Below are 17,139 nucleotides of genomic sequence, written 5' to 3' on the forward strand. Positions count from 1 at the left end.
TTGTCTCTTCTGTGGGAAACTATCAGCTTTGCCTCCAATGCCTTTTTCCTCTATATAGTGAGTGCGATCGGGGAGCGCCTGGGTCATAGTGCCGTGTTTTTTCCAGCCCTGCCAAGTGCAATGGACTGTTCCTTTAAACGGAATGCGCTGTATGTGTCTCAGTATAAAAAGCTCAGCCTAAAACGATACAAAACGTTAACTGAACGCCAAGGTGGAAAGTGCATGTTAGGCGATTTATTTAAAAAAAATCCTTTATGTATCATCAGCAACTTAAATGCGGCGCAAAAGAAAAATACTGAGCTGGAATTTAAAGTGAGTAATTATCGTCAGTCCGACATAAGTAAAAAAAATAGGGCAATGGGTCTACTTTAATAAACGGTAACTGATAAATGTGTGTTTATTTATGGAGGTACTCACGAAACAGTTAAATGTGATAGTTTGCAGATGAATAACAGAGAATGAATTGGGTTATCTAAGTACAAAGTGCCACGGGCGAAAAACACTTAAGGAAACGCAGGTTTGTATTGCTATGAACAACAAGCTGCATGTTATTTAAACTTGTGGCGATCCAGAGCCCTGGATTATGTCCTCCAAAGCACCATTTAATCTCTTACATTTCTGTATGATTACGCTGAAACTAAGGAGTGCCATACAGCACCAGGTGACAGGTCGGTGACCTGCTGACAAAGGTCCCAAGATGATTTTGGAACAGGGACACATTTATTCTAAAACAGCGCCACACGTTTAAATGTGGAAAAACCCTGCTATTCTTAGTTTTTCCCATTGGAGGGGGCTATTACTGAAGCAAATATATATATATATATATATTCTGCTGCCCAACAGAACCAACGTTCTGATAAATGCATCTTGCAAGAGCAGCTGAAAAAGAAAAAAATAAACACGTTACTGCTATGACGTTAGAAACAGCAGCACATTTGTAATCATAGTCAGGAGATTGTTGACATGGTATTGATGCAGATGCGAAAGCTAGGCACAGAAAGCCATACTGATGATGAATATGTAAAGACCTGAATGCTCAAAGCTGCACAATGTCCTGACTAGATGGAGGGACAACCCAGAATTCAGCCTCTGGTGGAACTGAAGGGCTTTATTGGAACAAAGACACACAACTAAATGGAAACAAAAGGATAACCTGGGATCAAACAAAGGCAGGGAGGAACAATACAGAGGGTTTAGGGCCAATCTAAGAATGGGAGCGAGGTGCGGGGCATTAGTAGTACAGGCACACTAACAGACGGTTAACAAAGCGGAACTGAGCAAAACCAGCACTGACCGTTATCAAGACCTAAGATGACATTAATGACTGAGCTGGGGGTCTTGGTGAGGTCAAACACAGATACAGATACACTGATACAGATACTTAACCAGGAACAGGTGCGAGAGATCGATGCATTAGGGAGGAACGGAGTGACCAGTGACATCTGCTGGCCAAAGCAGAATATAACAGGGACAGATTATGACAGATTACTCTGTGCCCCGAAAAATGGCAGGTGTTGATTAATGTAAGTGATGAGAAGTGCAGCTGCAGGCCGGATTTCAGATTTCAGTTATTTTCATGTGGTTTCTTTATTCAGTACTAGGCTGCTTGGTGGCTGCTTGTTCCTCTTCTGAGGAACATCCCAAAGGTACAAATAGGATTAATGTACCATAATTGGTACAGAAATGTTTCTTAGAGTCCATTTCTATACATTAAAAGCTACAGTTACCTACAGCTAAGGTTATAGTTGGCAGACCCTTGAGGGTACAGCCCCAGTGACAAGCAAAGGTACAATTTTTTACACTTTTGAGAGCGCAGTTTTACGGTGAATAATGGCGTAAAATTCACTGAATGGCAGCTATAGGGCTTCCTTAAAGAAATTAAGATTGCAGGCAGGTAGAATTCTGTCTAAGTGTCACAGTTTGGTATCTTTAATTTTGTATTATGCTGGTAATTGTGTTTTGATTAATCTTCTGTAATTTTCTGTAATCGTCTGTGGGGGTAGCCTAGCAAACCAGAGTTACAAAAAACATCAAGGTGGAGTAGAAAATATTGATTGAGGATCCGACTTCTTCAATGTCTGATTTTCACTCCAGCCCAGATGTTAAAGTTGTTAATGTGCTATTATCCTGCTACACATCAATCAGTTCACTTGAGTTTGGATGGACGACCCGTTAAACAAATTGACTACAGTGTTCCCAAAAATATCATGCACGAGCTGCAATCCTTTTTATGATACATTTACCTTGTCAAACTGAGGCAATCAATAAAACCTACCCTGCAATTCAATTTTTTAAGCAGGCCTAGTTGTTCAGATGCATCTTCTTTTTGAGCAGAACACCATGCCTGCAACTGATATTGTAGCCTAATTTACTGATCACACACTACAGTTTACTGACAGAATGACAGGTTTATTGCTCTCAATTGATATTTAGCATTTACATGAATTAAAATATTCAATTTCGGTGCACAGCTGTGAGTATAATTAATATACATTTTAAAAAATGGATTACATCTCCCCGCTGCTTAGTGAATCATATATACTGTAGTTTAAAATACTGCAGAAGCACACCTGTAATTTCATATAAACATCCAAAAATGTATGACTCAGAGTTTTTTTTTTTTTTACTTATTCATTTTCATTCATTCTTTTTACTGAGACTGTGTTGTGGCTTATCCGATGTCCCACCCCTACATTATTACCCTTAAAGCTATTTCAAGGTGTAGTGCAAGACCATTTTCAGTGTTTTGCTTCCAGTGGATTATCAGAATGAAACAGCACTTGGTATTAAATTTCCAAATGCATATTTCAAGACCCGTTAGCCAGTTGAAATTTGAAAATTAAAATGGCGTTGGATCACAAAACAGCACAGGAAGATGCAAAGGGAAACCGTATTAGACGCTTCAGTACCAACGAGGTCAAAGTACACTAGGATACGCTTAATTCAGCGCAGTGCGTCTGCCAGCTAGCCTTGAGAAAAGCAACAGGAAGTGGCTTTCCTACTTCCACTTTCTGTCAGACCGTGGTACTTTTTATTTCCAGTCAAAAATTAGACTTGACTCCTACTTGACCAGGGCCCTAACATCTTCGAATGATACAACAGATGCTATTTCTTCGTACATTTACGATACAATGTTTTGCTTTAGGGGTGGCATGGTGGTGCAGTGGTTAGCACTGTTGCCTGACACCTCTGGGACCCGGGTTTGAGTCTCCGCCTGGGTCACATGTGTGTGGAGTTTACATGTTCTCCCCATGTCGTCGTGGGGTTTCCTCATGCCCGTAGGTGTACATGTGTGAATGACTGGTGTGTGTGTGTGCCCTGCGATGGGCTGTCCCCCCATCCTGGGTTGTACCCTGCCTCATGCCCATTGCTTCTGGGATAGGCTGTGGACCCCCCCCTCCCCGTGACCCAGTAGGATAAGTGGTTTGGAAAACGGATGGAGGTTATGCTTTAAATGAAGCCTTTTTTGCTAATATTTTCTAATAATAAAGGATATGAATAACACACTTAAGGCAGCTTCTGTGCTGTGTACCAAGCTGTTAACCTGGGGTGTCAGAAGCATTTTGAATGTGGGGGGGGGGGGCACACACTGTCATAAAACTAATATTTTATGTTAAATGTGGGAGGGTCCAAACAAATAATTATGAAATTTGAGGGGGACATGCCCCCCTCAGATTTAATGGCGGCGACGCCCATGAATTTACCTCATATGATAAATCACCACTGTCTACACATGTCAAGTTAAGTTAAACTCTGAGCCTGTTCCCTAGGGAATATAGAACCTATTGTCAGGATTAGTCCCTGCCTGGCCAGCAGGTGTCGCTGGTCAGCCCTTTCCTAGTGTTTGTGTCCTTTGTGATTATGACCCTCACCTGTGTCTTGTTGTTCCCAGCCCTAATGTGTGTGGTTGATTGTAATTTGCCCACACTTGTCCCTGGTCTTGCCCTCGCTATCTGAGTGTATATGTTCCTGCCCTTGCCTTTGTTTCTCAGTAGGTCATTGTGTGTTTGTAGCTGTTCTTGCCCAATGTTTGCTGCTGTTCTGCTATGGTTGTTCCTGTGTTGCTCCCTTCCTTAGAATTTGTGATTTACCTGCTTCATTCTGACCCATCGTGGCCCTTTTCTTTCTGGTGTTTTTTTTTTAATTTAATCTCCCCTTTTTGTTGGAGTCTCTTCCTTCGCCGTACTTGTCCGTAACACCTACAAGAATAAGGGTCACCTGAAATCAAGTACAGCTGATGATCACGTTTTTAAAACCTCAGCCCGAAACTGCAAATCAACAGAGCATGCAAATAAAGCTTGATCTATCTACAAATGTAACTGATTATTAGTTATAATGACATTACAGCTACAAGTAGGTATAGATACACGGAGCACCAAGAGTTGAGTTTTACATCCTAGAGGCAAAATGCTAGTGAAGATGTAGAGGAACAGAAGGGAAACCTATATAAAGACATGATGGCTGGATATATTATGCAAGAAGGATAAAAGTATGGAAGGAGGGTTTCCAGACTGATGTATTTGATTTCTGTCAGTGGCTAGTGCCACAACCTTAAAAATTAAAGTTTGCTTTTAATTAGATCCCCGGTTCCCAACCCGCTGCAAATTCCAGACATGCTCCCCAGAAGGAATGTGCACTTGGTAGTTCAGAAATATCGGTCACGTAAGAAAATTTTACACACCTTTGCAGTATCTGCAACTGGCTGCCATTACAAGTTATTTCGCATTTACCAAAATTGCTGAATATACAGGTACAGGGGAGGCATGAAAAATGTTTTAGTGGTGTCAGGGATGGCATGTAGGGCATCGGGTCTCCTGCATGCCAAAAGGGTTCCTTCTCTGAAATATAATTACCCATTCAGCCAAATAATCACTTTGTGCTTTTCACTGAAACTCCAGAAATTACAAGAACAATTGCATCAAGTCTATAAACCCTCAGTCCAAATCGCCATTAAACGAAAGGGCACTGTTGTCCACAGTCCGACCCACCACAGGCAACGATCTCACAATCAATAAATGACTATGAAATGGTTCAATCACACACATTCATGGCAACACACATACTGTCTTCACATGACGTATAGACGTGTCAGACAGAGGTCGGTCAGAGCAAAGCTTAATACAAAAACAGAGGGAAAAAAATCTATAGCTATTTTCCCCAACACAGTGACAAATTCATACAAGTAAATTCTACACATTCAGAACTGTACAAATATATCTGTTGAGCAAGACACCGTTGATGAGAGGATGGTAGATTGATACCGAGGTGCACTCAAGGGAATTACATCTATTCTGTACAAAATAGGAAACTTTATTTGTTCAGTGCGAAAATTTGTGCCAGACCTAAAGAAAACTGCAGCTTCCAGGCAAACAGCGGCATTAAATTTTCCAGGGAGTGTAGCCCCCTGCCACCCCATGCATTTCCTCCTCGGAGTGAATTACAGCTTTATCTCAACAACCGCTCATACATTTTTATAGGAGTTCACTATTTTAACCGAATATAATTTTGTTTTGCAGCATGAAATGTTGAGGATACACTGTCTGCTTTGCACCAGCACTGTCTGGAGATAAAAGCGCCTATTTCCACAAAGGGCGAAGACTCAGCTCTCATTCGACAGATCTTCTGTTCTCAGGTCTTTTTGAGATTCTGACATTTTTGTTCCCTTTTACTGTCTCCGTAGCAGAAAGTCTCCTGCATTTATGATACGTTGTACATGTGCTTATTCTGTGAGACAACAAATAAAATACAACAAGCTAAACAATCAGCGTAGGACTAACTTCTCTAGGGGCCCCCTAAGGGGGCCATTTGAGCAAATTTTTGGAGCCGAAAGAGAAACAAGTGGGAATTAAAAACAATGAAACATCAATAATATGCTAATCAAAGCACGGGGTGCCAGAGGCAAAAGTTACCGATCAGGGTGGAGGCGGGAGCGATGTCGGTAAAATTTGCCTATTGGGGGGAATCACCTTGACGAATCGATTGGCCAAATTTAAGACCCATCCATTTTCTGTAACCATTTATCCCAGTCAGGGTCATGGGGTGGGGGTGGGGCTTATCCCAGACTGCAGACACAAGGTGGAGAGCAACCCAGGCAACACACCATTCACTCACACATACAAACCTTCAGGAGATGTAGCAGCTTCAATTAACCTCAGGATGTTTTTGGACTGGGGGGGGACTGGAGTACCTAGAGGGAACTGCATGATGACTTGGGGAGAACATGCAAACTCCACAGCAGGGAACCATGGAGGAGACTTGAATCCATGCCCTATAGGTGCAAGATAACAGTGCTACCCACTGCACCACTTTGCCACACCAGATTTAAAATATATGATATTATTATAGATTGTTTTATCATTTCGTAAAAAAAAAAAAACTAACCAGCCAATTTAATAACAGTGGAGAAAGTAAAAATAATGTCACATATGTAGGCTGTCACGTTTATGACCGCATGGGCAGCGGCACGTACAACAAGTGCAAAATGCAACTAGCTTTGAGAATCCAGAACTCTCAGCCATTCCAGGCATCACCGTTAATGAAACATGTAGCCATTTATATTTGCTTGTATTTTAACCAACATTCCCGAAATATTGGCAAAAGACAAATATATTTATTCTGTCAAAGAGTTTTTAAAAGGTTCCAAAACCGCCTGCAGTTCCTTGCACGCCCGTGTCGTGAATCCGAAGAGATCTGCCCCAGGAGCCGCACGCACCGAGCGGCGCGTTCACCCAGAGGGAATATCATCGTAATTCAGCAGGCGTAACAGTTAATCTTCAGAGCCTCCTTCCCCCTACGGCACTCTGATTATTTATCCGGATCTTTCCCTTTAAGGAGTCTCTCTTCTGGCCGAAAGCTAGCTTATTTTTGAACGCCCCCCCCCCCCCCCACAAACCCCCACCAGTTCTTTAACCCTCTGTGTTTATCTTCTTATCACAACTTTGCATCCAAACCATTTGCTGAACGGAGGAATGTGTCCGCATGTCTCTTCACTCTTCGTTTTCATCCGGTCTCATTTCTCAGCATCTTAAATCTTGTATCCAAACACATTTTCTTCAAGAGGCCTGTCTTAGGAAACCAAACACCACAGGTGTATAGCTTTTGTACACGGTTTATAGTTTATCTGATTATATCTGCCGGTGCTATTCATTGCCATCAGATTTAGCATGTAAATATGTATGTTTCTTACTCTGTCGTTTCAGGCTCTGTAAACATCCCCTGTAAAATTTTACAATCTACAGCAAGAACAAAACTACGTTTTGATGCTCTCAAAAAGACACCCAAAGAGTTACTGAATAGAAATTAGCAGAAGAAAAAGCTACGTACAGAACTAGTTACATAATGGCAGCACGTCTACAGAACTGGATAGCTACTGTATAGAACCCACAATAAGTCATATAATCCAGACCTATTATATATGATAATCACACAAAGGATGGCATTCAAAATGGAACGTTTATTCATGGATTATGGGGCTCAGAGGCAAGAATTGACTATAGGTGAAAGGTCTGTCCCTCTCAGATTAGAATTATGTTCGAAAAAGACTGATTGTGGATAGGGCCTTAATAGAGTGGCTATGTAAGGGTATTTCCCAAAAGATACATTATAGTGGAAAGGAACTGCTCTCATACTAGACAGCATCATCATACTCCCAATGCCAAGAAAGAGGAAGGTTTATTATGCGTAAAATTCATAGGCCACTCCCATAGGAGGAGTCTAGGGTAGCTTGATGACATCTGGCCAGATATCTAGGGACCCAGAGACAAGACAACACGGAACAGCAGCCATGTTGAAGGATGCGTGTAGAAGTGATGGCAGGGATGAGTGGTGATAGTGGCAGAAATTCAGCTGGAAAAATGCCTGTATTTATAGTTCACTTCCAGATCTGTTCAACTGAATTAGAAACACAAACCTTGTCCTTAAAGCCCACGGTGTGAGTATGTGTAAAATCTAGCTGAGCACACGACCGAGGGAATTGGCTTCCTAATTTGACTAATTTAGCCCATTCTGCTGAGCTGGACGTACGCTTAGGGGCAGGAAATCTCGACACAGAACCTGTAACAGAGGCCTCTGATGTCAAGATATTAAACAATAAATCAAAGAGCAAATAAAGCTGATTGAAATTACAATAATCGGGCTACACATACAATTATAAATGACCTTGGGGGACACGTCTATATTAACTGTCAGGAATCACGGATATGTTAAGCAATTAAACGTGTTTAAGCAGTGACACGCGCTTCAGCGGTGGGTGACATCGTGGGTCGCAGGAAGAGGACCTTGCAGTACAAATCAATATGGGATTATGGAGTGAAGCACAAGTGCTACAATGACTCTTCTACCGGAATCTCCAGGCAAGAGAGGAATACAAATGAAATCCACCATATGGGCTCTGAGAACGTCCTTCCTGGGAGATGTTAACAGACACGTGGGAACTCTGGGTCCTGGTTCCCAAGATGCTTGATGCACAGGACACATGCTGTATTAGCAACTAAAGGAAGATCCAATCTCGTCTACACAGGGAGGACCTTCCACAGCCAATGCATGTTGCCCTAGCTTCAATTTTAAAGTTTGTTTATTAGAAGTATGCATTTTCATTCTGTTGTGGTAAACAGCACAATCACCCCCCCACCACCCAAAAAATATATATATGTTATTTCATGCCAGAAAGCAAAATTATATTCAGTTATCATACTAAACTCCTAAGTCTAGTTAGGATAAAATTGTAATTCACACTAAAAACAGAACAGGGGAGAACAGACCGTTTCTTGAAAAATTTTAACATCAAAAATTACATTTAAAAATTACATTTAACATATAACATCAAAATGTCTCCCCACAGTATTTTGCCATCCCAAACTGCTTATTATGGACAATCACAAGATGAATTTCAAACCGTATTAAAAACGAAACAACACCCAGACACCTCTGTAGAAATATTCGTAAAGAAAAAGGTTTCCCACAATGCAATACGCAATATACTGCAAGATCACACCTGCGAGTCTCTGTTGCGACGAAAGTAGCAGCGCACCTGGAGAAGCAACGATAAGAATAAACACCGGAAGCTTTCAGCTGACATGGGGGCATTTCTCCCCAGTGTGCGCACCTCCGTTGTCACGGCTGATCCCAAGAGGAAGTCGCCGACATCACCGTTTAGCAGAGGCATCCATATTTGTCCGCTGTGATGAACTGCGTTATAGTCAGCAGGGTGCTGACTGCTCTCCAGCCTTTCTTTCCCTACACACTTCTCCATAACTTTGAAATTCTGCCCGCCGCACGGACAAGAGGCTCGAAGCGGCTTAGCACCTTATCAGATGAATTTTGTGCCATAAAAAAAAATTAGATTTTGGGACATTGTTTGCTTATTTCTTCACACTTCAGAGGAGTCCGTATCACAAAAGAGGGACGGTGCTTTCAGGGGTGTTATATTTGTTTAAAAAGACAACCTGACAGTAATTAATCCCCTTTTCCTGCAAATCAGCACAAAATGATACTGAAGCCATCACAGTAGCTGGCAGTAGTATGTTGAAATTAATTGATCCCTAAAGCATTTGTTTCAAAATGCAAGCACCTCATCTTTGAAATACTGATTTCCAAAAAGGGGGATAGTTCTGTAAGAATAATAGTGGACATACAATTCAATGACTTGCTGGTAACTTTCTGAATGGTAAAAGAATGAGCTGGTTAGGCTGAAGTGTGTGATGTCCAGGAGAGCATGAATCAGGGAGGAGGTGCCGACTTCCTGGAGACTCAGGGAACCCCCAGGAGTGATGGGTGGTCCGCAAACGACTTCTGCAAGGCTAGTACAAAATACCCATTGGCTAAACTCATGACGGAACGAGTTGACCATTCTCGTAACCAAAATATTCATCAATAAAATACAGTTACCCCCAAATAAACACAAGAGTCGGAAAAAGTAACAATGGTCTCTACGGGGCCTTGCCCATTTAGAGAAAAGCTGCAGTAGATTTTCACAAAAATCAATTAAACAACTTCTAACAACAAGCCTATAAGGGGCTATGGCTATTGACACATTCTGAAAATAGAATTACTGAGCTTCACTCCTATTACACACAAACATAACAAACAAATGAGATTAAAATGTCAATCTACCAGCCTGTTACAATGTAACCCCAATCCACCTTCGGAACCCTACATAGACACAACAGGCTAATTTTCAGTCCCATTCATTAGTGGACCTTGCAAGCGTTAAAATGTTTGTGGCAGGATGTGGGTTTACATATTAATCAATTAATCAATATAGGCTTAAATAGTATTGTAGTGCTGGCAAGATGCATTCACATCGTGGAGCCCATTTGCTTTTCCCAACATGCTCATGTGCCTTGCAAATAGCACCTGTGTGTGTGCATGCATGCATGTGTGTGTGCATGCATGCATGTGTGTGTGCGTGCATGTGTATGTGTGGATTACGGTTATATTGCTTTGTAAGGACTGAATATCTACCACAATGTGAAAAAAACCTGTCATTCTGATGTTGTGAGGACCATTTTTCAGATCCCCACAAAGATCTGTGAATGCAATCAGTGAATGGTCTGAGCAGTCAGGACAGCCAGCACTGTGGGCATGGTGTCGTGCTTGTGGTTGATGTTTGTAGTGGCTCAGATGTTTGTAAAGACTACAATAAATAATGTGTCCTCTTTAAAACCATCTCACCTCCTCTTTCCTGCCACCGCAATACCTGCGTCTGCCGATCGCCATGGTGATACTGACCTGACCATGACATGTATATTAACAGCCGTCTCACTGTCAGAGAAAAGTGTACAGAGCTAGGGCAGGTACCCACAACGAAAACGTCCCCACAATGATACAAAAATGTTTCTCAGAGTTCATTTCTGTACCTTAAAATTTACCTACAGCTAAGGGTACAATTGGCAGACCCTTGAGGGAGCAGCCCCGATGAACAAGTAATTGTACCCTAAAAGGTACAGATCTGAACTTTTTTCTGACAGTGCTCCCAGTGTTCACATTTTAGGAGACATTTGATGAAACCTACATTAAATCCAAGCAACTCGATTCACACATTTAATCCTACATTCACACCGCTAGTGATCTCCTGAACTCTCCTCCAAGAGAAGCAAAACACAAGAAGACGCGGCAATTCAGATACTGCCAAACCGAACTCCTGGCAGGTACCGTGCTCTTTGAGTGCCTGAGACTTCAGAGAGAATCTCGGCGGCATGCAGGCGAAATATGAACGGTGGTCTCACAAAGCCCCATGGCCTGTTCCAGCCAAACTCAAGTACTTTCGAGGAAGTGTTTAACCGCTGCGCTCGGCCTGGAGAAGTTCACGTGGTACAGATGGATCAGCTTTGCCTTATATGCAGGCAAGGCATCAGTTAGATGTTCACTGGCGTCAGATGAAATTCCGCAGGGTAGTCTCCCAGATCTACTGGGCAAACACTTCAATATAAGATGGATATGTCCTCTTGCTTCTTACTGGTGTTCATTATGTCTAGTGGCCAAGGACACAAGTCATTTCCATGCCCAATCTAGGTAAAAAAACGTACAAAGCACCTTCCATCAATTTGCCTGCGGTGTAGAAATGCTATAACCCTGAATACTTTCTGCAATGCCAAAATGTTATTGTTTTATTAGCTAGGCTAGTGGTACCTGTGCTTTCTTCTGTACTGTTTCTGCAAACGCAGGGCAGTTTTTACTGTATATAGCAGAACAGAGAGTAATCTTTTACAGTTCATGCTAAGGATATTAGTGATTACTGACTTTGGGGGCACAGATTTTCCCTGTAGTCTGTTACGAAATACAAGTTATTCATAATTGCCGACAATTCAGATTTTTTTTCCCCTTCTCTGCGCTCCTGTTCGCCACTCAGAAGGGAACGTACGGACCGAAAACTCACCTCGAGAGTTTTTAGCCATTCATCAATGTCGTCTGATTATACCGGAAAGATGAATGGATGAACGCAGCAAGACTTGGAGAAGTTTTATCGGGATTTTAAAATAATTTTCTTGCAAAACGAGAACTAGCCGCAGCACATTTCGGTAAAGAACAGTAATAAATAAATCAATAAATCCAAGTATTCAAGGTCAGTGGCAATTTTAAGGCAATGCATGACAACAAGAACCAGGGCGCCGATTTATCAGAGCAGAATAGTGGTATACCAGCTCGATAAGGCTAGCGAGGAAGAAAGCGAACAGTATCATGTGTTCTGCTAGTCTTCAGCCTGACTCTACATATATGCTGACAGGATAACAGTCATGTTACTTTTTTTACAAACAGCGTTGCGTTGCTTAGCCAGCTAGACCAGATCATTTCCAAAGACACAATATTTAGCTCTGATCAAAGGAAAGAGCGATGCAGGGAGAGACCTGAGGTGCTCAACCGTACTAAAATGTGAATTGACTGCTGCCCCATTTTTGTTGTTAAAAACATTTTAGAAGGATTTAGATAGTGTTGGTCAACCCAGTAGGCCGCATAGGGCGGCATCTTCTGAGGGGGAACTGACTTAGCAAATCAAATTCACTTTCTCTCCTATAGGGGGCATCGAATTAGCAAGCCGATTTCATTTCATCTCCTGCAGGGGGCGCCGACATAACAAGCTGATTTTACTTTGTCTTCCATAGGGGGTGCTGATTTAGCTGAATTCACTTTGACTTTTATAGGGGGGGTGCCAGTTTAGCAAGTTAAATTCACTTCCTCTCACATAGGGGGCATCAAATTAGCAAGTTGATTTCATTTTGTCTCCTATAGGGGGCACCGACTTAACAAATCAATTTCAATTTATCTCAGACGGGGGGGGGGGGGGGGGGGGGGGGGCAGGGGGGTGCATGTGGTGAAATTTGCTTAGGGTGCCAGAGGGGCTTCAATTTTTACTGGATCTAAAGGTCACATTCACAAGATGCTCTTGGATAACAAATGAAACAGAACTTCAAAGTCACTATGACTGGCTGCTGCTCAGCCTATAATATCCTCCTATAGCTTCAGGGTATGATGGGGAAAGGAGAAGAGGACTGACTGACGTTCCCACTCTGCGCCCCCATCTGGAACTCATGCTACGCCCCTAAATCCTTCCTGGCCCCACCCTCCATTGCTATCATTCCTTCACCCCAGAAGACTTTCCAAGTTCTAAATTGCAGATGTTGAACTGCTGTCCCAATACCTTAGGGCAGGGGTGTCAAACGCCATTCCTGGGGGGCCGGAGCCCTGTGTAGCTTAGCTCTTTCCCTGTTCCACCATAAACGATTCATCTCAAGAGCTGTGTGGTAATTAGCACAAGGAGTTGAATCAGGTGTGTTAAATGAGGAGAAACCCAAAAATGTGCAGGGCTCTGGCCCCCCAGGACTGGAGTCTGACACGCCTGTCTTAGGGAATGAATGATTGAGGGCTGATTTTCACTCAAATCACCCATTCACTGTGGGTGTGTGGAAGTCTAGCCGAGAATACTTTGGAATGGTTTCAGATCAGTCTTTGTCTTTAGATGCACATATTAAATCACTTATGCGATCCTGTTTCATTCATTTAAGACAAATCTCCAAGCTCCGTACAGTAGTGTCTAGAGCTGAGTTTGAAATGCTTATTTATGCTTTCATCTCATCTCATTTGGATGACTGTGATGCTTTTTTTCGGGACTGAATAAGACTTCTGTCTCCCGTCTCCAAGCAGTTCAAAATGCTGCAGCTAGGCTTCCAACACGTTCTAGAAGAAGGCCGCACATAACACCTATATCGTCATCTTTGCACTAGCTTCCTGTTGATTTTAGGATTAGGTTTAAGACACTGATGATTACCTATAGGGTCCTGAATAGCCAAGCCCCAAAGTATGTAACGGATCTGCTTAACAATTATGAAAACCCCAAGGTTACGGCTACTGCCCCGAGGTTACGGCTACTGCCCCGAGGTTACGGCTACTGCCCCGAGGTTACGGCTACTGCCCCGAGGTTACGGGATAATCATCCTCCTTCGGTACGTGCAGCTGATTCAGTCGATTCTTTTAAACGTAGTCTTAAAACTGTTTTGTTTAAACAAGCTTTTGGTTAGATTTTTTAATTTTATTTTATTCTTATTATATATTTTATTGTTTATGTATTGTGAGGTTGATTGCTTTTCTGACTTTTGCCTGTGAAAAGCACTCAATAAATGAAGTTTTACTTCCTTACTTACCCTTTGCAGAAGAGAAATTCACCTTTGGTGGCACCCATGCACAAGAGCTTCTATGTCAGTGATGACTTCATACATACATGGTAAGCATGATACTGTAAGTCATCAAGAATGCAAGTGTGTCCCAATACCACTTTTTGTCCACGCTCCCTTCTTTCCTCGCTCGTTCCTTCCCTCACCAGTTTCATGAACTTTGAACTTTAGAGAATGAGTCATCGAGGAAGGGAGTGAGAGAGTGAGAGAGTGAGTGAGTTTCGGGATGTAGCCTCAGAGCATTTCATGCACAAGTTTTATTTACATATGCATTTATGTTTATGGGTATATACGCAAAATGTCATTTGATATTGTACATTCTCACTCTATTTTTAAGACTGTCCACTTAGTATGTTACGGTTTTGTTTGTTCTTGAGTACAAGGTGCTATTTGTTAAACTTAAAAAAAGTCTTGAAAACCTGAAAATCTCAGCTCAGGTGCAAATTTAGATTGATTAACCTTCAAGCCGGGAAATAATGAGGTGTAACACCAGAGCATAATTATTAGGGAATAATAAAAAAAAATATGAAGTGTAAAACATGTCACGCTCATATACGGCATCACAATGAGGACATTTATGACAAAAACATGTTTATTTATGACATCCCATCAGGGACGAGCATAGGGTGTGTGTGTGTGTGTGTGGGGGGGGTGTTGCGTCGCTCTACGACAAGCCATGATTCATCACTGTGAAATGTCTTCCAAGATCTGAGAAGTGGGTCAGCCCCGGCTCATTAGGACCATCACCTCCCCGCTATTCCACCTGCATTTTTAATTATAGTCTCAGGAAACCATTTCCTCCCCAAGGTGGCGTTTAACAAGGTCGTCAGGAGATAATGACCCCCCCACGCCACCCCACCACCAGCCATTGTCTTTTTGTACATTTTTAACCTACTGGCACCTGAATATATGAACGGTCTCCCAATCTTCAAGTCTGATTTAACATCTCGTTACTCTGGACTATAATATTTTAGGAATTTCATTTTAAGCAACAAAGGGTAATGGTCTCCATTTAAGATGAGCTACGTTTTGAGATGACAAATTGGAAGACACTGAGCAAGAGGAGCTGAATATAATATGTTAATTACTGCAATTTAGGGGGGCATTTAACAGGAGGAGCTGAATAAATTATGTGAATTTCTGCAGAGAAAATTTAATTGATGTGGCATATCAGCATATCAGAGTTTGCCTTTTTTGTGCAGATTCTTAATTAACATGTTTGGTTTTTTAATCAACATTTAAACAAATAAATGTGTGGGAAAGAACTAGTTTTAAGCATAGCAACAATAAATCCCCAGCCTGAAATCAGCAGTGCTCTCCATGAATATTTCCCCAGTGCAGTAAAACTGAAAACTGCATAACACTGTGTGCTAATTTAACACCAGAGTCAACAGAAAAGTACTTATTACAAGTAAATTTTTTGTCCTTGCCTTAATAACTGCACAGCACTTGAGGAATGACCCCCCTCAAGTACTATGTATGAATAACTGCTTGTCTATTCAAAAGCCAACTAAAGATGCACTTTAAACAGACCTTTTTTAATTCTGCATTTTTACTTAAATTTTATGGGCAATATGCTATTTTAATAATCTACGTGAATTTTACTGTACAGTGGTTTCTGCCTGTGAAAAGCATTTTATAAATACATTTTACTTAATTACTTAGTTAAACCAAGGAATGATTGACATCAGACAGTAATCCTTCCCACTATCCGTATTTGAGCCAGAATTCAATCAATACTACAAATTCGCTGAAACCTGCATCCAAATGGGCTAATAAGCTCCGTTCAGCTGTGGCTGCCGAACCAGACTTTTGCAGCCAAGGATTTGCTTTGCAGTTTTCAGGTCTTATATACAGCTTTAAAACTATTGACACTAAACTCTGTATAAGTAGAAGGACAAAGCATGCTTAACTTTTCTCGCTTTAATATAACCACAGAAAATCCACAGCAATCGGTATTCTAGTGAACCTTTTCCCAAGAGCGATATTCCAACAACGTAATTGGTTTTCTACACGATAATGGTGACAGATTATAAAATAACCCAAGGAATCCCCAAGTGAGATGAACTACAAACCTGGACAATAAACACTTCTTCCAACGTCTGAGACAAACTCTGCAAGAGACACATCATACATACGTTTGTAGCTGATGCATTACAGAAAGTTTTACCTTAATCGTTAGTGCACCTCTGAGAGATCATACAAGGAGCTCTTCATTATGGATACTAAACCTGGTTTAGGTGCCTTCATTCTCCCAGGGACATACCAGAGCAGACCTTTTACAGAAAGAGCCGAGTGAGTCAGCTGAGGCCCCTAATGGAGAAGCCACCTGGTCAGATGACATCACAGGAAGTGGATGCTGCCATGTGCCCAGCAGGGGAGGTCAGTCACACTACAACTCCTTTCCAAGTGTTAACTACGCACCGCAGGCTGAGTAGGGCAGCAACAGTTGTGTACAATCTGTGTACCTGCAAGATTTCGCTCGTTTTCTGAACACTGTGGAATCTGAAGCAGTACGAGCTTTTTAATTAGTACTAATATCTAAGGCTCAAGAAACATGACAGTTAATGAGACAAAGATTATTTGCCTAATAAGTTACTGTATTCGTTTACGCAACGCTACAGTCAAGAATGTTTACCATCCACTTAGCTTAGTCATTTATTTTTACATACTAGCGATTTCGTTTCTCTTTGACTTCCACGTAGATTCGCGGCACCAAAGCATTAGGCCTGAAGGCGTCCATTAAGTGGTCAAATTAGCTACAGTCACTGCTTTGTGACCTTCTACTCAACTCAATAAACCCGTATGTGGTAGGTGAAGGAGGCAGAGGACAGCAAGACTTAAGCTGAAGGTTTTTCTTTTAATTATTTGTATATAAACTTTTATTGCTTTAAGACAATAACACTCAACACAAAACACTACAATGCTTGATATAAAAGTGAAACCAATATATAAGCAGTCGTGAAAAAAGAAG

Source organism: Brienomyrus brachyistius, chromosome 14, assembly GCF_023856365.1.
Source record: "Brienomyrus brachyistius isolate T26 chromosome 14, BBRACH_0.4, whole genome shotgun sequence".
NCBI lineage: Eukaryota > Metazoa > Chordata > Actinopteri > Osteoglossiformes > Mormyridae > Brienomyrus > Brienomyrus brachyistius.